The sequence below is a fragment of the Nomascus leucogenys genome, chromosome 16 (assembly GCF_006542625.1).
Source record: "Nomascus leucogenys isolate Asia chromosome 16, Asia_NLE_v1, whole genome shotgun sequence".
Classification (NCBI taxonomy): domain Eukaryota; kingdom Metazoa; phylum Chordata; class Mammalia; order Primates; family Hylobatidae; genus Nomascus; species Nomascus leucogenys.
The window spans coordinates 12,789,072-12,814,636 of NC_044396.1; the positions used below are offsets into that span (position 1 = coordinate 12,789,072).

Sequence of the window (25,565 nt, forward strand, 5' to 3'; positions counted from 1 at the left end):
CATGAAGAAATGCTCATCATCACTGGCCATCAGAGAAATGCAAATCAAAACCACAGTGAGATACCATCTCACACCAGTTAGAATGGCCATCATTAAAAAATCAGGAAACAACAGGTGATGGAGAGGATGTGGAGAAAGAGGAACACTTTTACACTGTTGGTGGGACTGTAAACTAGTTCAACCATTGTGGAAGTCAGTGTGGCCATTCTTCAGGGATCTAGAGCTAGAAATACCATTTGACCCAGCCATCCCATTACTGGGTATATACCCAAAGGACTATAAATCATGCTGCTATAAAGACACATGCACACGTATGTTTATTGCGGCACTATTCACAATAGCAAAGAGTTGGAACCAACCCAAATGTCCAACAACGATAGACTGGATTAAGAAAATGTGGCACATATATACCGTGGAATACTATGCAGCCATAAAAAATGATGAGTTCGTGTCCTTTGTAGGGACATGGATGAAACTGGAAAACATCATTCTCAGTAAACTATCGCAAGGACAAAAAACCAAACACTGCATGTTCTCACTCATAGGTGGGAATTGAACAATGAGAACTCATGGACACAGGAAGGGGAACATCACACTCCGGGGGCTGCTGTGGGTTGGGGGGAGGGGGGAGGGACAGCATTAGGAGATATACCTAATGCTAAATGATGAGTTAATGGGTGCAGGAAATCAACATGGCACATGGATACATATGTAACACACCTGCACATTGTGCACATGTACCCTAAAACCTAAAGTATAATAATAAAAAAAAAAAGAAAGCCAATGTTGTAGATTTCCATTACAAAAATCATTATGAATTTAAATATTCCACCAATTTAACCTTGTCTTCCAAAACATACAATTGATAAATATAATAAAATACATAAATAAAACCATTATTCTTGAACCTAGGTTTTAAAATCAATTATATAAAATGGGGACTCTCTAGAGAGTCAGAGGATGTGAAAACACTTCATAAATTGCAGTTATGGCTGGGCGTGGTGCCTCATGCCTGTAATCCCAGCACTTCGATAGGCCGAGGCGGGCAGATCACATGAGGTCGGGAGTTCAAGACCAGCCTGAACGACATGGAAAAACCCCGTCTCTACTAAAAATACAAAATTAGCCATGGTGGCACATGCCTGTAATCCCAGCTACTTGGAAGGCTGAGGCAGGAGAATCGCTTGAACCCAAGAGGCAGAGGTTGCAGTGAGCCAAGATCGTGCCATCACACTCCAGCCTGGGCAACAAGAGTGAAATTCAGTCTCAAAATAAATACGATTATATAATGTATTTATTATAATAGTTAACATAAAAATTCTTACTATGTGCCAGACAAAAGTCTAAGCCTTTACATACCAACCTAGGTAGACATTATTATCATTTCCATCACATAGATGAGGAAACTGAGGCATACAGAGGTTTGTAACTTGCCCAAGATGACACAGATAAGGAGTAGCCAGTCCAGGATTTGAACCCAACACCTGCATTCTTAACCACTGCATTGTCATCTCTACATGATAATTAGCTCGTATATTGCACTTTCCCCTAACGAAGATGTGAAACATGATAGAATTTTTTGGTTTCTACCCAGCTTAATAGGGAATAAATAAGTCAGACTGTTGAAAGAATCCCAAAGCTTTGTCTTCCTTTGATGCCCCAGATCTTTACTACCCATCTCTTAATTCTGCTAACACAGCAAACTGGTACCAAAGAGGAGCATCCTGTTTGGTAGGATTTGCCATGATAGCTGTGCCTCTCTAAGTCATTGCCTGTCACATGTCTTCCTGCAGTTGGAGACTCTCTTCTATCAGCTGGTATCTACTCATAAATCTCATATGCTTCCATGTGTCTACCAGATGGGTAGGTAAGAGTAGAGGCCAGGGGAAGGAACAGTGAGGAAAAGGAGCAGAAATGGAGAAAAGGAGGGGGTGCATTAAATCCAGCAGAAAGTAGAACAAAAATCCCAGGTAGAAGAGAGTAAAGATTAGGAAGAAATCAGGTACATCTCCAAGGAGGTAGGTATGTGATTTAAGGCAATCAGGGGAAGCAGGTGTTAGAAGGAAGGACAGAAGAGAAGGGGCTGGTGGTCAGGCTCTCGGAAAATTAGGTGCCCCTTCCTTGTACTTGTCTTCTAGGGCTACCGTAACAAAATACCACAGACAGTGGCTTAAACAACAGAAATTAATTTTCTCACAATTCTGCAGGCTAGAAGTCCAACATCAAGGTGTTCCTGGTTTCTCCTGAGGCCTCTCTTGGCTTGCAGATGGTCAACTTTTCACTGTGTCCTCACGTGGCCTTTTCTCTGTGCTCTGCATACCTAGTGTCTCCTCTTCTTCTGAGGACACCAGCCCTACTGAATTAGGACCTCGCCCCTGATGGCCTCATTTAACCTTAATTACCTCCTTAAAGGCCCTATCTCCAAATATAGTCATATTGGGGGTTAGGGCTTCAACATATGAATTTTATGAAGACACAATTCAGTCCTTAAAAGCCTCTTAAAAGCAAAAATGTTTTGGTCCTACAAGAATCATAAGCATACAGCAGGAAAATAAACCAAGGTACAGTGTGGAGTCTCTGCTCAATTATTTCTTCCTGACATTTGTCTTTTTTAACAGTCACATAACTTATCTGTAATGTAAGAATGTTGTGGAGATGGAAGGGAACTGAAAACCTCACTAAGTAAAAATATTCCCAAAAAACTTGTGGAGAAGGGACTTCCTATCAGTCTCATCACCCCCTTTTTACAGCTGTCTCTACAATTCTAAAATTAAATTGATAAATTATATAACATATATATACAATTTCAGAAAACTGATCTACTAACTATAATATAAAGCATAAATAAAAGTAATTTATAATAAAATGATTTGTATGTTAATATGTAAATGCTTATGCAGGACTGCAGTAGAAAACAATGAAATAGTCTAACACATGTATTCACGCACACTAATGCTTGTATTTGAGTAAAGATCAGAAGACATTCTGTGTGCATACAGAAAAATGAAAGAAGTGGGGTGCTGATGGATACTAAAATTTCTTATGATATATGTCAACCTATGGCAACTTCAAGTCTGCAGATAGTAAGAAAAATGGAAGGCCCTACCTCGAAGATCAAGACATTTGAGAAGTAACTGGGAAACAAGGTGATTATTGCAGTGTGGGGCAATTCTACACATTAGAGAATATTGTGCACCCTTGCATTCTGACTACATGTTAGCAGTGCTTTGCAATAATAATGCTCCCACAGATTTCCAAAATGCCCCCAGTGAGATCCACTGACCTGAAAATATTTGCCCAGAAATAAGCTACCCTCTTGACTTTTGGTGTATATCCACTTGGATTATCATAAATACTGGGTTCACTAGCAAGAGTTTAGAATTCTTTTTTTTTTTTTTTTTGGTGGGGGGATGGACGGAGGGGCCAATACAACTAAGTCTATACAACAAATACAAACTGAAAAGCTGGTTATCACACATTAATTATCAAATGGTCATTTATAAAGCTGAAATGCTCAGGTAAATAGTCCCATTCTTTTACTAAATCATAAAAGATAAACTTTGCCAAAAAAATTCAGGTTTACATATTCTGCTTCAAATCATTAGGTAACTGCAAGTCTTCTCTATCATTAGACACCTTGCAATTCAAACCCTTTATGTTAGATTTTGGGAAGTTCCAAATATTAGAACCACAATTCTCATGTGGGAGAAATCTTAGAATGAAAAAGGAAACAAATGTATTGAGTCACTATTACGTAGCGGCCTCTAACTAGTTTGCTTTACATATATTATCTCATTTAATCCTTATTATAACTGTATAATGTGGGCGATATTATCACTGACATCTTACCGTGAAGAACCTGAGACTCAGTAACATTAAGTAACTTGTCCTGGTCAAACAGCCAGTTCATGGCAGAGCCAAGTTCCAGGTTCCCACTCAGGTCAGACTCCAAAGCCAATGTTAACATCAACCATTGCCACCAAGAAATCAAAGCAAAGAGAGGCTGATATATTTTTTATGTCCAATCCACATGTCATCTCTGGACTTGTATTTCACACACATCATCCTTATAACCCAGAGAGAGGGAGATACTGTCATTGCCACATTACAGATAAGCAAACAAGCCCAGAGAGGCATTTAATTAGAATCACATAGCACAGATGTGTCCAAGATGAGATTTGAAAAGCATATCATGTGCTTTTTTTTTTTTTTTTTTTTTTTTTTGAGATGGAGTCTCACTCTGTCATCCAGGCTGGAGTGCAGTGGCATGATCTTGGCTCACTGCAACCTCCATCTCCCGGGTTCAAGCAATTCTCTGCCTCAGCCTCCCATAGCTGGGATTACAGGCATCCACCACCACGCCTGGCTAATTTTTGTATTTTTAGCAGAGACAGGGTTTCACCATCTTTGCCAGGCTGGTCTTGAACTCCTGACCTCATGATCCACCCACCTCAGCCTCCCAAAGTGCTCATGTGCTTTTTACTACATCTTTGTGTTAGCCAGCATTCTTCCAGAGAAACAGAATCAATAGGAGATAGATATATAAAAGTGGAGATTTATTATCGGAATTGGTTCACTCAATTATGGAGGTGGAGAAGTCCCATGATACGCCATCAGCAACCTGGAGAACCAGGAAATCACTGGTGTAATTCACCTGAGTCCAAAGCCTAAGAACCACAGAAGCTAATGATATAGGTCACAGGTCAAGTCCAAAGGCCTGAGAACCAGCAGCAGAGGGAGTGGGGAGCTGGTGTTGGCTACTAGGGTAAGCACTGGAGTCCAAAGGCCTGAGAACAAGGTGCTCCGATGTCTGAGGGCAGGAGACGATAGATGTCCTGGCTCTAGAGAAGAGTAAATTTGCCCACTCTCCACCTTTCTGTTCTATTCAAGCACTCAATGAATTGGATGATACCTGACCACATTGGGGAGAATGGATCTTCTTTACTCAGTCCATAGATTCAAATGCTAATCTCTTCTAGAAACACCCTCACAGGCATACCCAGAAATAATGTTTTATCAGCTATCTGGGCATCATTTTATCCAGTCAAGTTGACACCTTAAATTAACCATCACAGTTGCTGTCTTTCATGAAAGGAGAACCATCACATCCATGTTCAACAACTAACTAGAAAAAGTTATCAGGCCTTTGCCTGAACCTACAAGAAAGTTGAGAAAAAAGAGCTACAGCTGTTGCTTAGGAAATTTTTTAGATCATCTAAGAAGACAAAACCATTTTATTGTTCTCAAATAAAGAGATTTCTGTTTGCCCGAGACTATCATTTAAACAGAGTTTTTGGCTCAGTGGTCTACAGTCATTTGGTTTACCTTTCAGTAATATCCTGATGTCAAAAGGTAAGGAACAGGCTAACATTTTCAAACAGTGCATGGAAGGTTTGAGTCATATTGCTCCCTTTGTCAGAATCTGGATGATCTTGACTTTCCTGCAGTTTCCTTTAGCCTTTTTGTAGTGTGGAGAATCTGATTCTTGGTGAGTTTCTGATTATTAAGTTGTTTGGTGTTTTTTACACCACTGTGACCCACAGTCTCTGTGTAGGCCATATGGCTGATAAGAAATGGTATGTCCCTTTTTGCATAATTTCTATCCAAAGTCATGCCAGGAAGACAAGATATGAAAGTTAAACAGACTGGAACTCTTCTACCCTGCTGATAGGAATGTAAATAGGTACAACCAGCTTAGGAAAATGTTTGCCTGGCAGTGCCTACTAAAGCCAAACAGGTGTTTGCCTGTGACACAGTCTTTCTTCTCTTGGGAATATCTCAAACAAAAATGAGTGGTTTCAAACACTAAAAGACTTGTATAGGACTGTCACTAGCAGCTTTATTGTAGAAAGCCAATACTGGACACAACCAAAATGTTCATCATCCATAGACTATGACATGGCAATAAAGAAAAAACTACTGATACCCTCAACATCATGGATAAATATCACAGATATAACATGCTTCCCTATCATGTCAGTAGCCTGCTCAAGGAGCTACAGGAGCCTCAGGTTGTCTTTCCTATGAGATATAAATGTGCCTTCACTGTCCCAGTCCCAAGGAATCAAATTCTTCTCTTGCTTCACCCCATGGAGACCCCTCCTTTGCAGCCAGGGAACCATCTCCTCTATTAGTCTTATTCACTTTCATTATTTGGAGTCAAGTAACCCTAAATTCTACTATCACCTCTAATATTATTTGCATAACCCTAGTCTTAGGTTCCTCCTCCCAAATAAAGCAAAAAATTCCTACCACATTGTAAATTAATAAAGAAGATTTAATTTTTGAAGATACTGGTAAAGCACTAGCACAGTGTCAGGCACATATGACTGCTGAACAATAATTAGTTTTCTTACCTACCTGGCTTTTCCATTCGCATTTCTTCTCAGCTATCTTCCAGCCTGGAATTAGCACTTCCCACCAACAGTTCCATAAACTCCCCTCTAAGAAACATGCCCTGACAAAACCAACTCTGTCTCCACTTTGATTTCCACATAATCTGCATTATCTATAGACTAAACTAACTACAAATATGCACGCTTTATTTGTAAATACTTCCTTTATCACATCCCTCATTCAGGCCCCATCCTGGAACCCAGAAATGTACACACAATGAATTCTCAAGCACATGTGGGCAATTTTAATTGTTAGGTATGGGGAGAACTGGTGAAAATGCTGCATGATGGTAACAACTACCTGTTAGGCTGACTTAAAAAGAAGGATTTAGACATGTTAATAAACGATCTACACTTTGGTAACTATTAGTCATGCTTGCCCAAGCAACTCAAGAGTAAGGAAAATATCCATTTTACTAAATTACAAGACTAAAGAACTATTAGGATAATTATCCCACAACAAATGCCAGAAATAAGTGGTTATATTGACTTAATTTTATAGACACTTTCCAAAGTATATATTCTAGCCTTACCAAAAAAAAAGTATTACCATTGCTCAGATTTTACTAATCCATGAGCCCCTGGGAAGAAAGCCCTAGGTTTATCCTATAATGGCAGCTGGCCACTTTTTCTGTGGACATAAAAGAAATTCAATTTCTCCGGACACTTTTTTCCTCTGCTACCAGTGAGCTCCAGGGACTGGTAAACTCCTAAAGGAAAACCATAAAAAAAAAAAAACCCCATAATCCAGAAAAAACAAAATCCAGCTAGTTAAACTATCACCAATAAGAAACATAAACAGGAACCATTTTCAGTTGCTTGGAATCAAAACTCAATTTTTAAAAAGCTTCAAAACAAGAGTTTACTGTTTCCCGGACATCTGCAGTTGAAAAAACACAAAAACAGTTCTGGAAACTGCTATGGTTTACTTCATACTGAGTGATTCCCAGGTGCAGAGGGGAATACTGGGGCAGAATAAAAAACGAAATGAGCATGAAGCAAAAGTTTTTCAGAGCCACATTCATATGCACCTTTCTCCCACCTGGTTGGTGACTCTTCAAGTATAAATGTGGCATGGGGTGGATTGTTCCAGAACAGCCTTATCCTGGGGAGAGTTTAATGTACATTTCCCTCTGCCAGGCTCCACACAGACTTCTAACCTGGGGATCCTTGGAAGAAGGGCCTGGCTTAATATAATTTGTCATTGTCCCCATGTCTGGAACAGCAGGCAGATTCAAAACCTTTAAGATGGGGAGTGCCACAGCTTTAGAAGCAGAACTGCCAACCAGCTGTGTATGCACCTCAGACTGTGGAACAAGCAATAAAAAGAAAAAAGGAAGAAGAAAATTGCCAACTTCTTGCAACATGGAGCCAGAACTCTCAGAGCCAAGCTGGTCATTTTTCCACCCAGCCAGCCCCAAGGTTGGCATCTGACATCAGTGTGGAGAATGACATCAGAGAATCTCCAGTCATCTGCTTGCCTGACAGGCTTGCTCAAGAAATGCCATGAGAGCCAGCAAAGATGGAAGGAGGAGAGGAGGTGAGAGGAGGTGAAAGGAGGACTGATGTCGGTCAAAGTTCCCTTGCTTTTTGTTAAACAGACTACTATTTTGACCAACGATGTAGAGGTAGTTTTGCAGAACAAGATGAAAGAACAAAGCATTTTTATTTTGGAGTTCAGAAGAAAAAAATAAGACTAGCAAATTTAGATTTAGTTTCCTGATTTGCAAGCAAGGAAAACTGACCTTGGCTAGTGTTATGGACTGTAAGTTTGTGTCCTCCCCCAGAATAAGTTCATATGTTGAAGCCCTAACCCCACAGTGTGGACTGTATTTTGAGTAAGGAAGTAATTAAGGTTAAATGAGTTCGTAAGGGTGGGACCCTGATCCAACAGGATTGGTGTCCTTGTAAGAAGAGACATCGGGGAGCTTGCTCCCTCATGCATGCTCTGTCCTTTCTCCTCTCTTCCCACATACATGCACAGAGGTTTCTTTTGGCCATGAGAGGCCAAAGTGGCCATCTGCAAGCAGGGAAGAGAGCCCTCACAAGAAACCATAACAAACTTACAGTCTACAGCCTCTGCTGGAACACTGATCTTGGACTTTCAGCCTCCAGAACTGTGGGGAAATTAATTTCTGTTGTTTCAGCCTTGCAGTCTGTGGCAGCCTGAGCAGACTAATCCAGATGGCTAACTCCAGCCAAGTGAAATGAGGGGCTTGAGGAACTGACCAGAAGCTGCAGAGCCAGCCTGGAAGCAGGCAGAATCCAAGCCAACTCCAGAGAACCAGGAATCAAGAACTAAGCACTGATCAGGGCACCACCACTGAACTACAGAAATTCCAACTGTTTCTCTCATTTCTCCGTCACTCACTAAAAATTCAAAGTCCCAGGAAGATGTGTCTGATTTCTAAGCTTTGGTGATATGCCACACCCACCCCCTACCCCAGGCTATGCCAGGATAGGGAGAGAAAAAATCTTGTCCTTTTCACTTCCATAACAGCTAACTGACATAGGGGTTGTCCCAAGATATCACAGTGAGCAAAGCCTTGCCTCAAAAGGAAATCAAGATGTTTCTAGGAATGACGAATGAATGCTAGGTAGTATAAACATTTCAAATGTCCATTACACTAATGATCATTACAAATTCCATCATTCTCCTGGTATGCATACTGTGTGTACCTAGGGTAGATTTCTGTGGCTATAGATTCAGGAACAGTGAGTCCCAGAGGGGCACCTGCCCACAGGCAGAACGACAGGGTTGGACTTTCCCTCTGAGATCCAGACCTACACAGCATCTGTCCATGTAGCTAACTTCCTGATGTCAGGACTACCTACATAGTATTTGGCAGTCCTTCATCAAAGTGTTGATAAAAAGAAATGTCACTGACTACTCTATACTGTCATTCATTCATCAGTTCCATCACATCTAAATACCTTCTGATTGTCCAATTATGTTTGTTGAACAGCTGTTGTATATCATGCTTTTTGCAAGGAGTTTTATCCATACCAGCTTATTTATTCTTTAAAATAGCCCATGAAGTCAAAAAGGTCAACACTGAGGAACAGAGAAGGTAACAAAATAGTAGTAGTCTAGTTCCTATCCTCTATGACCTTGGAAAACAGCAAAAACTACAAATTACATACACACAAAATAACCAGAGGGTAAATAAGCGACCTATGAACAAGTAGGAAATTGGTGTAAACTAATTGTACCAGTACCAATAAAAGTGGAAAATACCTGGTTTAAGGTCTTGAATCTGCCACTTAACCTCAGACAAGTAATGACTTTTCTGGAACTCAATTTCCTCAACTGTTCAGTAAGGCTTGTATTAAATCACCTATATGGGGACTTGCAGCTTAGAGAGGATGTCATTCAATGCCTCCTAATGAGTAAACAGAGTGGTGTGGAATTAGTCAGGAAAGGTTTCTTGAAAGGGGAGACATTTTCAACCTCTTCTCTGCCCGCCTAGAGGCCAAGTCCAGTGATTGCAGTTCAGCTCAGGCCTTACCCTACTTGACGCTTCTGTTGCCTCTGCACTGCTGACTGGTCTACCTTGCTTCACATTTCCTCCTCCTTCATGTCCCTGCAGCTCTCTTCTCCTGGTTCTCTTCTTGCTCCCTGGACTCCCCTCTTCTGGCTCCTTTTCCTCAATGTACCCTTAATGCCAATGATCCTGAGGTCTGTCTTTGGCTTTTCTCTTATTCTTCCACATATTCTGACAATTTCATCCATACCTGCAGCTTCAAATACTAATTGCACAGAGCCTTATCTTTCTCTTTAATGGAGATACCTTCCCCAAATTCTGGATTCATTTATCAACCTTTATCAACCACCTGCTAGATAACATGTTCTCAAAGGCCTTGACTGCCCAGGTTCAAAACTGAAATCAGAATATCCCCATCCACAACCTTGCCCTTGCCTTGGTTCCATGAATGATGCCGCAATCTACCCAGGCATCTGGAAGTCATCAGACCTCCCTTACATCACTGGTCATTAGGTCCTATCATTCTGCCTTCAACATGTCTCACAAGTCCTACCCCTCCTTTTCATCCCCACTGTAACATCTCAGGATAAAGCCTCAGCATCCCTCTCTCCTGATCACCCTGCCTCCCCATTCCAAACACACAAGAGTAGTCTTTTTAGCACTTAATCATGACCCCCTCCCCACCAGCTCAATATCCTTCATATGTCAAATGCTGATGGGATAAAATTCAAACTCCTTTACATGGCAAATTAGATCTCTGTACCTGCCCCCACCAGAGTTTGTATTGCCTTGAACTGTGCTGTAGCTGCTTGACTGTGTCTATCTCATTGTCATATGCCCACTGCTTAGCATGATGCCTGAATATAGGAGCTCAAGAAACTACTAATAAATGAATTAGCAAATACCTAAAATACCTAAAATTTCCTCACAAAATTTCTCCCTTTATACAATATTTTATTTTTGATAAAATGATACCAGTAAAGATATATTCAGTTTTATTTTATCTTAGAGTTTTAAATCAATAAGTGAGCATCAAATTCAGTGGTTCTGAATCTTGGGTGCACATTAGAATCAGCTGCAGAGATTTTAAGCTGGCTTCCATCCAGACCAATGGAATCAAAATTCAGCCTTTGTATTTACTGTGGCCATTTGAGTGATTTCATTGGAAAAAGAAAATAGAGCTAACATTAAAGAGATTCACATCATCCTTGATGCAGAAGATTTTATACACGGTATCTTATTTACTCTTTAAAAGAACCCATGAAGCAGGATTCTCTATTTATTGGGCACTTGAAACACAGAGAGATTTACTCAAATGGGGTCACCCAAGTCGTATGTGGTGGGTCTAGAATTCTAATCCAAAGCTACTTCCAAAGAACATGTGCTTTCTTCTGCCTGATAAGCCTCCATGTAGGCAGTGCAAAACGTGTCAGAGGAGGGAGAGAGGGAAAGAAGAACAGCACTTGCAGACACTGGATTTGAATGTGGGAACAACCCACAGTTTCAACACCACACAGTCGCCTTGAGTCCAGCATACTAGCTTGAACTTTTACATAAACATTACCATCTGGCAAACACCTAAGTAATCATTGTTCCAGGCAAGAACTATAGATGCTAAAATGAGAGAATGAGTGGGAAAAGGGAGACTTATATAGTCTCAAAGTGTCCACCACAGGATATTCATTTAAAGAGAAAGTAGTAACTTTATAGTGGAGAAGTCTGGCAGACCCCACCTTAACTGACTGAGCAAAGTTTCATTTGAGTAATAAGACAAATTGAGATTACGCACCTCCTGACATAACATGCTGAGAAAGCCATAGCATCTTGTCCATGGCCTGCTTGCCAAAGATGCACAACTTTAAGTATGAAGAAACATCAGATAAACCCAAATTAGGAGAAAATCTACCAAATAATTTCAAAAAGGGTAAAAGAGACCACGGAACTGTTCCATATTAAAGAAAACTAAGAAAATACAGCTAAATGCAAATGTGTAGTCCTAAATTAGATGCTGACCAGAGAAAGGTAATTAGTAAGACAGTGTGTGAAATCTGGATAAAGTATGCAGATTAAGTAGTACTATAGTAATGTTAATTTCCTGCTTTTTATTATTATATTGTGGTTATACAATAAATTAATATTTTGGGAATTTGGATGAAGGGTATGTGGAACTTCAAACTATTTTTGCAGCCATGTTGAAAAATTTTAGACTTATAAAAAAGTTTTTAAAAATTAAAAAGTGAAAATGTGTGACATAAAGTTATGAGACTGGATTTCATCCATGAATCGAAGACAATTCTAAAAGCAGTACCAAATTGAGTGTTATGCATGGCATTTGCCTCTCAAGATACTTTTTAATGAGACAGCGTTATTTTGCATGCATAAAATGTCACACTTGTTACATTACCAGTCTCATTTCATTAAAATTCTATACTTAAACCTCTGTAGAATGTTTCTCACTATCCACTTCACCAGATGTCCTTTGACATATAAGAATCTGAGTGACTCCCACAGCTCACGAGGCCATAAACAGCAGAGACAGAACTGGAAGCAGGTGTCTGCTCCAGCTTCAGGGCTCCTTCCACACTGAGCTACACTGCCTCGCAGATCTTCTAAAGTTCACCCAAGACCCACAATTCAAGGAGTCAGAGAGACCAAAGAAGCTGAAGTCGAGGGAAAGCATGATAGACTCCATATTTATGAATTACTATACTGCAAGGTTCATAAACATCTCTCAAGTTAACATTATAAAGTATATTCATTAAATATTTTACCTTTTGGGTTGGGGGGAAGCTAATCTATCCTTTCTCCCAAGACCTTTAATAATAGTGATAAGAATAGTTAATATTTGTTGAGCAATTACTATTGCCAGTTATTGTTCCAAGTTCTTTTTCTGAGATGGAGTCACGCTCTGTCACCCAGGCTGGAGTGCAGTGGTGCGATCTCGGCTCACTGCAAGCTCCACCTCCTGGGTTCACGCCATTCTCCTGCCTCAGTCTCCCGAGCAGCTGGGACTACAGGCGCCCGCCACCACGCCTGGCTAATTTTTTGCATTTTTTTGTTGTTGTTGTTTTTGGTAGAGACGGGGTTTCACCGTAGCCAGGATGGTATCCATCTCCTGACCTCGTGATCCGCCCGCCTCAGCCTCCTAAAGTGCTGGGATTACAGGCGTGATTAAATGTTAGCTCATTTAATCCCAGAAACAACCTGTGTTGTAGATTTATTATTCTAGTTTTATAGATGAGGAAACTAAGATACTGAGAGTTTGAGCAAGTTGCCTACAATCATATAGCTGAGGGATGAAAAAATTGGTCTAGGATCTTTTTTAGCATTTCCAGGATGCTTCTGCATCTCCTACAGGCACTCTCAAAATTCTCTATTTGCTTCCAAAGTCCACATGCCCTTCTTAACATTGCCTTCCATCACCACAGGCTCCTTTCAGATCTTTAGGGGAACTTGTTTCAAATAGTGAAATAAAGATCATCGTTTTGTCAAATACATTAATAGTGTTCATTCTGCCTAAAAGACTACACCCGAGAAAATGAGAGGCAAGGACGAGATAAAAGGAAAAGGGTCTGGTCCCTACCCTTAAGGTGTTTAAAATCTCCTCAAAGAACACCTTTAAAAATTAACTTGAAATTTTTCACTACCTAAGAAAAGGCAGTGACTCTCCTCTCTGTTCATAGGGATTTGATGGGATACACATTTTATCCTAATCAGCCACTGCTGGATACCAATCCTACACTTGCCAATGGTCAGGATGCCTAATGAGAGAGGGATCTGGTCAAAAAAAAAATGATTTACTTATTCAAAATGGTCCAGATTGTAAGAAACTTCTCAAATGAGATATAGTTAATTTTATAAGTCATCTGACTATGTCTCTTCAACAAGAGTATTTTCTTCTTGCCAAACAGAGATATTATTGACTACACAGTGGTAACAGTGGGGGTGAAGAGATTCATGGGGAGCCTACCCCTCTGATCAGCAGCAGCAAGCTCTTTCTGGGGTTGGCAAGCCTGCCGACAGCCTCTGAGGAAATCAGACCCTTGCCCTTGACCTTGTCAGTTCTCAACTCTTCAATTCAGAGGCTGATTGGCCAATCTAGGACCTTTTAGGGCAGGATCATCTTCTGTATTCTGCTACATGTTATTTTCCTGTGCAAACTCATTTCAATCACGTCTTCAGAGATTCCCCATACTATGGGGAAGCATTTCTTGGGCAGGATGGCTTCTAACAGATGGCAGCACAGAAAGCAGACTTTGAATTCTTTTTTGAAGATACACAAAACTTTCCAGGTATTTGCAGAAAAAAGAGAATCTCAGCATTTCTTATAATCCCACACAGCATTAAAGGTTGAGTAAGACAGAATATTTGGGCCATGAGGCTTTGCTACTGCTATCTTTATAAAGTCTTCGAAACCTTGAAGTTTAAGGCATAACTCCTTTTGTCTGCTACACATACACATTGTACTTCCCATTTTCTCTTCTGATTTACATTAAAATTCAGATAGAAATTCTGAGACAGTAAACCTCCTAAGAATGGGGAAGGGGAGGTAATGCTAGTATAATATTAGGAATCATGAGCCCGTATACCAATTTTATTATTATATAGTACATTTGTAGACATTTCACAAGTTTGAAAAAAGGTTAGCTTATCAATGCTGGAAATCTTTCTTAACTTTGATATAGGGAATAATTTGCTATGATGTGGGGTGGGAAATGAGGCCACTCAGGGGCTTTTAGATGTGACTTATAAATCAGAATAGCTTTTCTGATTCTTCTGTTATCTTTTGATGGGCCAGGGCTACAAGCATTCACTATGGAGAGTTTTTTGTTGTGGCTTTTTTGTTTTCTTTGAGATGGAGTCACCCTCTGCCACTAGGCTGGAGTGCAGTGGCGTGATCTCGGCTCACTGCAACCTCCACCTCCTGAGTTCAAGCAATTCTCCTGCCTCAGCCTCCCGAGTAGCTGGGACTAGAGGCACACGCTGTTACACCCTGCTAATTTTTGTATGTTTAGTAGAGATGGGGTTTCACAATGTTGGCCAGGGTGGTCTCGATCTCTTGACCTCGTGATCCACCCACCTCGGCCTCCCAAAGTGCTGGAATTATAGGCATGAGCCACCATGCCCACCCTTCACTATGGAGAGTTTGTAAGTCAAAATCTCTACGGAACTCTTCTTCTTGCCACAGCCAAATCTCCTCCAGACACGGCAGACCCACAGAAAATATTCCTAAGAGGTGAATGGTACCAAAAGCACAGGCTAATGTTGATGGTTCAGTCTACCTACAACATAACAAAGACGCACACACACGTTCCTCCTCTGGAAGATGGAGTGAGATTGAAATATGCTTCCAGCGGGCTATTTAACCACACCATGTTTAGAATCTTTTCAACCTGTCTAAAGTCCAGAGAAGTTATTACTGAAAAAAATCAATATCTAAATACTTTCATATTTTTAAAATCAACTAAATTTTAAGTACCTTTTAGTCTCTCTTCTTCCTATGAATGGTGTCTTTCTGCCTGCCTTGGACACCCTTTCACATTCAAGAATCAGCTCACATAGCAACAGAAAACCAAATACCACATTCTCTCACTTATATAAGTGGGAGCTAAATGATGAGAACACATGGATGCATAGAAGGGAACACCACACACTGGGGTCTACTGGATGGCAGAGCGTGGGAGGAGGGAGAGGATCAGGAAAATTAGGCTTAAAACCTGGGTGATGAAATAATCTATACAACAAACTCCATGACATGTTTACCTATGTAACAAACCTGCACATTCTGCACTTGTACCCCTGAACTTAAAAGTCAAAGAGATTATACAACAGGAAAACATGTTACAAAAAACATTTTTTGAAAAAGTTGTATTTTCTATAAAATGGACTTCTTCCTCTCTCAGAAAAAAAAAAAAAAAAAGAATCCGCTCACAAATGATACTTGCTGATCAATCCATGAATCTGAAAGTCAGGTGATGTCTTCCCTCCTTTATTTCCCAAGTTCTTACCATTTTTTCAGGGGAGGGGGGCCTTCCCTTCCTCCCATCCCCTCATGCTCTAATCCTCTGGTCTTTTCCCTTCTTGGCAGAGTCATTCTAATTTTCATAATTTATGTAGAAACTGTTAGACGGTAGATCACAAAAGAACCCTAGATCCCTGTGAATCATGGTAACCAGTCATTATTATAATCTTGTCACATAAACAGAAAACCTTCCAGCTAGTATCTGTTTCTTTTCACATAATCTTCCACAGATCCTTACAGCTTCTCAGAGTTAATTCAGAGATTCTACAGAATACTATCTGCAAAGAAATAAAGAAGAAACTAAGACACCATTCTATATAATACCTCATTTTTATCTGGGCTTTTATTAGAGTTCCTCCTAAATTTCATCTGGTTTAAAAAAATAACAACATTGGTTTAAGAAAAGGTCTGAAAACAACTTACACTCCAGCTTTCCAATTTTACACATGAAGAAACTGAGGCCCAGAGAAGACAAAGGAACAGCATGAAAAGTCAGGAAGTTCTTGAGTATCTACATAGCAATACCTTGGTACAAACAAATGTTTATAAAGATTATAACTGGCTTTGGATTGGAGCTGATGTCAAAGATTCATAGACGTTTACAATCTTGGGTTGGTGGGTATATAAAGACCTCTGGGGTCCCTCTGAATACACCTTCTCCATGGCAGCCCCCATGAAGCAGCCTAATACTGAGCTGACTGCTTTGGGAAATCTTAGTGTACTCCCCAGAGCTCTAGCTTCCTATATAGGGTTGTCCAGCAAATCCTCCTCTGTAGTAGGGAACAGCTAAAAATAGCCCAGATGTATATCCATGGACAATGGAATATTTGACAGCAATAAAAAAGAATAAGAAAACACTGTAGTACTAAAATAGAATTATCTCCAAGATATAATCATATTACAACCATAAGGCTGAGATGATGTGTAATTTGTAGAATGCATAAAATATTTCTAGAAAGCTGTGGGGAGGGGAAATTGGTGCCTGGTAGAAAGGGGTGGAAGACTTATAAACTTCTTTGCATCTTCTGATTTGAATCACATGAGTGTATTCCCTGACAGAAAAATAACTGTTTTAAATTAAAATGCCCCAATTTCAAAACCTGCCTTGGGTTTTTGTTTCTGTATCTATGACTCTTAAAATCTAAGATTTGTTTTCTATTTTCCATGGGTACCTCAATTTCCCTTCCTTGACAAAAAGAACTGTTTGTCCCTTCTTCATTTGATTTTATAATAAACTTGCTGCTGGCTTTAAGTTCAATTGCCCGACATGCAATAAAGCATCCAAGTATCCAATAAAGTCAACATAAAAGATAGCTTCTTCCTGACATTTAAAAACACTCAGCTTTCATGCCTCTGGCTCCCCCGCATCCCCAATCTAAGGCTGCCAGATCCTTCTTTCGGTGCCCTGTCCAAATACATCATAGTCACACAACGGTCATGTCTGAGACATTTTTCCAGGGACATTAGGGTCCAGTACTTCACAAACACCTAGTTAGAACTGATCCCCTATCCTTCAAGCTAAAACTTCCTTCTTTAGCTAATCACATCTCAAGAACAATTGAGATCTTACATTTATGAGTAATCAATTTCTCAGCAAGTATTACTGTAGCTAAAATAGGTGTATTTATTCCATACTTCATGTTCCAATAACTTTTCATGAATGGGAGGTGCAGGAGGGCTGGGAATCTCACCCTGCAGTGCCCCCTACTGGTCATTTTAAGAAGCGGCTAAAAGGGAATGGAGAAGGGCGCTGGCTTTCCAGACGGTGCTGTGGGAATAATCTACGTGGGAGGGTTTTGTTTAATTTCCATATACCTTTCAAATTGGGTATCATTTTGGTCCACATGCCATCCTGGTTACAAGCTTACAGAGAATGTCTGTGACTCACATTGGTGACGACCCAGTGTCAACAGAAGGGAGAGGCACTTCCACCTCCAGGGAAAGTAGAAGAGGACCCTCCAGGGAGGGACGCAGAGCGCCTTGAATCTCCACAGGCACTGCCCTGCCTCACTCCTGGCCCTAGACAGGGTGGCCACAACTGGACATAGTGTGAGTTTCATCTACCAGAAACTATGCTGAACTTCTGTTGGATTTTTTTCCCTCTTATGAATTTTCCATCTCTTTCAACACGCGGATAATTCTGGGAGAGTTAACTGCCTTGGTTTTGCACTTGTTTTAATGAGATTTCCTTGAAGCAGATTAGTTTTGTGTGACAACTAGTGAAAAACAACTTGGTTTGGAGTTAGATGGGACTAAAAGAGTTAAGACTTTTATTCAGGAGTTTGGGACATGGACAAGGGAAGCCCAAAGGCTTCCAGGTATCCAGGGGAAGCAGAAGGATCCTGAAGGAAGTGCCTGCAGTCCTGGCCATGAGAACACTTAACCTTATCTTGGTGAGGCAGGATGTTCAAATGGGACTCTTCCCATCTTAACATTTTGGCCATGCCCCAAAGCTGAGACAACAGATGTCAAGGCCTCCTCTTCAGGATTTGGAAGGGAGTGACAGAAAACATTGTTCTTCCAATGGGGCCCATCATGCACCTCCTGACAATATTAAAGAAATATTAGAATTCGTCAGGAAGACAGAAGTTAGGAGGTAGTTGGGATTTTCTCTGAAGAGAGTTATGGGTGTCCAAGAGTCCCCAAGGACAAGGAGAACGTGGTGCTTCCCCCTCCTAATGCCAAGAGGGTTCTTCAAGAGGGCAACTTGGAGAGTTTTCTGTTTGTTCCCTGGAGATTGTGGACTAAAACCCGACTCGTCCCTCTAGTGTTAAGATGAGAAGCTGGCTGGAATGGCTACCTGGTAGCAAAGCCAGGCTTTCCAGCATTGGGTGGGAAACAGACATCCAGAGTTCTCACTGGGCGACTGGAAACCCCATGGAAGAGAACCAGACTCTGGTTATCTTAAATGGATCCCCTGGGGGGATAAGGTGACCCCAACAGAGAGACAGACTGCCAGGAGCCAGGGGCTGAGGGGAGAGCCACAGATGTCCAACTGCAAGAGTAACTGCCCACATTAAGGGAATTGCATGTAGAAAAATGCTAAGACCAGAGTCCCTGAAAACTCACTGCAAACTCCCTCTGCCCACCAAGAGTAAGCACTAACACCGCATCATCCAAGCCGCCTCAATGCCAGGTTACTACTGTCCTGCCAAACAGGACTTTCCCAGCTCCTTCACCTTCCCTTTCACCTCCAACTTCATCCAGGGCAGCAGAGTGAGTGGTGCAGAAGTAGAACAAGTTAGGGAAAGAGGCCCCAGCCGTGCCTTTCCCCAGTTCCACATAGGCTTCAGCCCAGAGAGCCTGCGCTGAGGAAAACGGAAAGCTTGGCTTCACCTGAACTTTGCAACCACTGTGATTATTCATTTATCATTAAAAGAGAAAGAGAAACCTAGGCCCAGATCCCAGAATACCACTGCAGTTTGGTAATGATGCTGGAATACATTTTGTGTATGCCTATAGGTGGATCAAAAAACAAAAGACAAACTCCTGAGACCCCATGAGACATCCAGTTTAATCTTCTAGGAAATAGGACTTTGGAAGCATAACGACTAATATTTAAATGGCACTCTACAAACCACATTCAGATACATTAGTAGTACATTTAATTCCCATAATAATCCCCATTTCAAAGATGAGAGAAATCAAGGTTCGGAGAACTAACTTGCCCCAGGATCAAGCACACTAGTGAGGGAATTTGAACCTAAACTATCTGACTTCAGGCTACTGACTCTGAAAACCATTTGTACAACTCAGTCTGTAGTTTTTCTGGGAAATTTCTGAAAATTTCAATGGATAGAAAGTGTTTATGCCCGCCCTCCCCCCCACCCCACCAAAATTCATGTATTGAAATCCTCAACCCCAAGGTGATGGTATTAGGAGATGTGATCTTTGAAAGGCGATTAGGTCCCTTATAATGGGATTATTGCCTTTATAAAAGAGTCCCAAGTGAGATCCCTTGTTCCTCCTGCCATGTGGAGTTACAGCAAGACCATCCATCCATGAACCAGGAAATGGGCCTCCACCAGACACCAAATCTGCCATTGCATTGATCTTGGACTTCTCAGTTTCCTGAGAAATAAGAAATTTCTGTTGTTTCTAAGCCATCCAGTCTATAGTAGTTTGTTACAGCAGCCTGAATAAACTAAGACACAAAGAATCTCATGTTTTATTTCCTAGCTACTAATCCATAAATGTAACCTTCTAGTTAACTATTAGATGCCTAACCCACCAGCCAATAAATACCCACTTAAAACTAGCCTAAAAATATTGACTTTCTTGCACTTTCTTGAATACCCTAAAACACATTTTTCCTTGAGAAGCGGTCAGCTTCAACTATCTCAAGAGAACTAGGAGATCCCTTTTACCTAGTCAAGCTCTTGACCTCTAATCCTGCCCATCCAGTCTCTCGATAATTTCACTGCACAGGCATATGTGACATCCTGTGTGCCGCCTTTGTCCATAACCCATAACCCACAGTAGGCTGTGGTGGTTCCTCAAAGCTGAGACAGGGTACTTTCCATTCTAACAAATCCCAGCACGTGCTCCCCTAACATGTCTGTTTTACTAATTTTACATTATATACAATTTTTCATTTCATTTAGTCTAAAATAAAGGTTTCAGTTTTTCTCAAATAGCATGGCAGCTTTCATTAAATCAGATTATTGCCCAGTTCCCCTTCTCCTTCATCAAAAGGAAAGAAGGGAAGATAGAAGCAGAAGAAAAGCAGAAACAGTCCAAGGCAGTAATATAGAAAAGTGAAAAAATGTAAAGGAAGCTTAACTCTCATCCCTCCTCCTAGAGAGCCAAGGTCGCAGAGACAGAACAGCAGCTTTTCTCTTTGCACCTCACACATTGAGAGAGACTAGACTTCACTTCCTGGCAGTCCTTTCCATTCCCATTTCACGGCAATGGCTGTAGACACAGCATTTCTATCTTAGTGACACCAACCTTTTGAATTCTGAGCAGAGCACTAAAGACTCACAATGCGTTTAAGGCCAAGGTCGCTTGGGGACCAAGATAGAGAACCCAGAAACATGTTTGGAACTTCAAAAATGCTGGGGAGGGTGGGAGGCCTAGGAAGTGGGGGTGCAGGATTCACTGCAGTTGCCTCCATCCCCACCCTCCCACCCCTAGCCCTAGATAAGCAGACAAGGGTTCCAGTCCTGGCTTTGCCTGGGACCTTGGAATAGCTCTGGCCCGAGATAAGCCTGAGAAGGGCTAGAGTTTGGAATGGTGTGTTTGTCTGCTTCATAGGAATCCTTAAACCTGGGCCCAGGCATTTTCCTCCTGTCGGCCCCCAAGAGCAAACCCCAAACGAGCTGACTTCCTAGTGCATGGTAAGCACACCTGAGAGCAATCACAAGCATACTCTGAGAACGACCTCGTATGGCAGACGCACCCGAATGTGTTCCGAGATAGGGAATCCGTGAGTCACCAACCCGGAGATTCATTCCTTGTCTATAAGGAACATCTGAGCCCTCAGGCCGTCCCGTGGAACATTGGCCCTATGGGGGATGGAGGCCATCCTGAGTTTGGGGGTGGGGAGTGCGGTACATGAAAGCTACCAGGTGGAGATCATTAAGGAGAGGGTGTTAAATGAAAATGCTGTATAAACTGCATGCTGTTTGCAAGCAATTGTGGTTTTCCTGCCCAGCCTGCTGCCATTGGACCACATGTACCATGGTTATATTGTCCAGCCCACCACCACTGGATTGTTTCTATAGGTAAGGTGGTTCTCCTATCCAGCTCACCATCACTGGACTCTCTCCTCTGTAAGTAAGTCCCAGTAAAACCCCCAAGTCACATTTGCTAGCTCTAGGTCTCTTCTTTGGCCTCTTGAACTTGGTGCCTTCTCTGCTGAGGTTAATAGGGGTTCAGCAGAACACCTAGGCCTCCAGCACACCTCCCCATCCCACCCCTCACCTCTTCTCCCCCATCAGATCCTGATTCTTTCCCTCAGCCTCAGAGTTCTGAACCCTGGCCCCATCCTCTAGCTATGAGCCCCAACTCCTGCCCACTGATATTTGAAGGTCTTCTTACCTCTCCTGCAGTTCCCGTTGTTCTCCCATAGATCCTCCTGTGGTCCCTCCATCAGCAGGTTCTTCCACTGCCTCAGAGGAAGACATCACCCTCCAGACTTTGGTCCTTTAGAACTTCATCCTGGTAGCCCCGCCTGTCCTCACCTAGGCTGCACTGATAAAGGTGCTGAGTCAAGCCCCCACAGTCCACTAAGGCAAGTTCTCAGGGCACCCCATCTCCCCAGTTGATCCCAAACCATTCCCTCTCACTCTTGTCTTGCTTACTATAAATCTTGCTTCTGTTTCTGTCTTCAGGCCCTCCAGATTAAAGACTTAGCCATGCTCTCCTAGCATTGGAACCTCAGCTTTTCCCCATAGTTGGTTTCAACTCCCTGATCAAGCTCAAACACCCCATAACATGCTTCTATTGTTATCCCCATTTTACAGACACTAAAGTCTGCCAAAGAGAGCTTAAGCTGCTTAACTAAGGAGTCTGACTACAGACTCAAAATCTCCCTACACCAGTGCTTCCCAAATTTCAGTGGACATCAGAATCACCTGGAGGGAATCAGATGGCTGGGATTCAATCCCAGAGTTTGAGTCAGTAGGCATGATATAAGACCTGATTATTTGCATTTCTAACAAGTTCCCAGGTGATGCCAATGTTATTGGTCTAGGGACCACACTTTGAGAACCACTCACCTACGCTCTTGCTTCTGTACTTTTGACTACACTTTAAGCAGGCCAATGAAGTCATAATCATTAGAGGTGTGGCCTAGGCACCAGTGTTTTTTAAAAACTCTCCAGATAATTCAAATGTGCAGCCTGATTTGAGAACTACTAGATATAGTCTTGCCAATCAAAGCATACGGGCAGCATCAACATCACCTGAGTCCACTCAGACCCTATTACCAGATATAAGGTCTTGACTGAGTTGTCCAGGTTCTTAGCATGTTGAACAAAGAACGGAATAAAATGCACAAACAAAGCAACAAAAGAATGAAGCAATGAAAGACAAACAACAAAAAGTAACAAAAGCACAGATTTATTAAAGTGAAGCTACAATTCAAAGTGGGAGCAGACTCCAGCAAGTGAAGCAGCACAAAAGCATCCACCCCCCAACAACAATTAGGCTTTTTATTAAGTTACAAAAGTTTAGTAACTCCCCCTAGATGCACTTTAGAGGTCTCCAGTTGGTTACACCCTATGAAGGATTGGCCTGTGACCAATCAGAGGCTGAAGTGGAAACTTCTGTCTTGTTATCAGAGGAGCAAGGATGTGGCCTGTTTGCTGCCTAATCTTGCCTAGAACTCACTGCACCTGCTGTTCTTTCCGTATACCTTAACCCTTAGTTACCCTAATTCCCTGTTCTCCTGGCTCACCCCCAGGTGATTGATATCTCATTAAAGTTTAAGGAACACTGATAAACACTCTACTGCCTCACAGTTCCTCCCCAGCTGTTCAGCCCTTTAACAGAGATCCCAGGCAATTGCTGTATCAGGTGGGGTTCTACCAGAGAAACAGAACCAGTAGGAAACCTTAGTAAGAGATGTATTCCAAGGAATTAGCTTACAAGATTGTGGGACTGGCTAAGCAAGTCTTAAATCCAAACGGCAGGCCATCAGCCAGTTCAGGTTGCAGCTCTCAGGCAAAGGCTGAAGGTGCTGTCCCCAGGCAGAATTCCTTCCACTCTCAGGGATACCTCAGCCTGCTTTTAAGCCCCTTCAACTGATTGAATCAACTCGGATTATTCAAGATAATATCCCTTACTTAAAGTCAACTGCTATGGACTTTAGTCACATTTACAAAACACCTTCATAGTTTGAATGAATAACTCAGAACTGTAGCTTAGCCTAGCTGACACACAAAACTGACCATCACAACCACTGAGGTTGCTTGATTTAGTAATAGAGCCCATGGTTGGGTACCTTCTCTTTTATGAACAACCAAAGTAAATAGATCAGGCAGGGGGTGGTGGCTCAGGCGTGTAATCCCAGCACTTTGAGAAGCCAAGGTGGGTGGATCACTTGAGGTCAGGAGTTTGAGACCACTCCAGGCAACATGGTGAAACTCCATCTCTACTAAAAATACAAAACTTAGCTGGGCATGGTGGTGCCCGCCTGTAGTCCCAGCTACTCGGGAGGCTGAGTCAGGAGAATCGCTTGAACCCAGGAGGCGGAGGCTGCAATGAGTCAAGATCGTGCCACTGCACTCCAGCCTGGGTGACAGAGTGAGACCCTGTCTCAAAAAAAAAAAAAATAGATCAATATGTCTTTACCTAAGCATTGATTAATATATTGAGTCAGCTAGTGGCAAGTGATTACTTCCACTTCCTTCAGCTTTCACCACTGACTTCCCTTTCCCTAGGTGCTCATAGATGACCATAATAAGTAAGCAACAAGAACCTCCTCTTTTTCTAAAAGATCCATCAGCTGATTTAAAACATAAGAAACACTGGCCATATAAGCAATAGAGTGTCCTCATCTTTTGTGGATCTGAAGACTATACAAGACTATAGAGCCTATACAGTCTTCAAGCCTGTGCAAATTACAAAAGCTTATTCCCACTTTGAGCTGGACTCTAAATAATGCACCCTAATATTGTATGACATTTTCTAGCAGCCATGTCACATTCTTGCGGTGTTTTGAGCTTGAAAGCTACTGAATAATTCTCCCTGTGAATTCCTAAAAGACTGAATTTCTGCCAGTCTGTTAATTATTTGTTACCTGTTTATTATTTAAACCAAAGTTGGGGCCTCACAGTTCTTCCTTTATTCATTTACACAACAAATATGCTAAGCACACAACACACAGACAAGAAACTCCCAGTCAAGTGACAGAGCAAAACCATGTGAGAAGTCATGTCATAGACATAAGCACAAAGTAAAAGTCCATTTTGCTAATTTGGGATCATTCTTATAACTTTTAATTCTTTTTCCTTCTGTTTTTAAGTGCATTATCTATCTAACCCAGCTTCATCTTAACCACAAATTCAATAGGCACGTTTTATTTTTTTGTCCAAATTGTTGCACACACACACATATATATATATATACACATATACATATATATATTTTTTTTGAGATGATGTCTCACTCTGTCACCCAGGCTGGAGTGCATTGGCGTGATCTCGGCTCACTGCAACCTCCGCCTCCTGGGCTCAAGCGATTCTCCTGCCTCAGCCTCCTAAGTAGCTGGGACTACAGGCGCACACCACTATGCCCGGCTAATTTTTTGTATTTTAGTAGAGACAGGGTTTCACCGTGTTCCCCAGGCTGGTCACAAACTCCTGAGCTCAAGCAATCCGCCTGCCTCAGCCTCCCAAAGTACTGGGATTACAGGTGTGAGCCACTGTGCTCGGCTGCTTATATTTTAATAGCATTGGTTGGTACCTCAGAATTGATCCTCTTTGGGTTTGACTGTTTAATTAATGTAGTGGTTTGAATGGTGGCCCCCAAAATGTCAGGTCCATGTCCTCACCCCTGGGACCTGTGAATGTGACCCTATTTGGAATAGTGCCTTTGCAGACATAATTAATTGAAGGATCTCAAGATAAGATCATTCTGGATTACCTGTATGGGTCCTAAATCCAATGACAAGCATCCCAAGAGACACCTAGAGGGAATACAGAAAGGCAGAGATTG

At 41.7% G+C, this 25,565-nt stretch overlaps 1 long non-coding RNA gene across 1 annotated transcript in view; it reads right to left on the reverse strand.

Moving 5' to 3' along the window:
* Nucleotides 1-22,030, reverse strand: part of LOC101177150 — a 534,278-nt gene extending 512,248 nt beyond the window's left edge. The window contains exon 1 of the long non-coding RNA XR_179510.2: nt 21,945-22,030. This is a non-coding gene — a long non-coding RNA (uncharacterized LOC101177150). The remainder of the gene's footprint in view (nt 1-21,944) is intronic.
* Between the last annotated feature and the right edge of the window lie 3,535 nt (nt 22,031-25,565).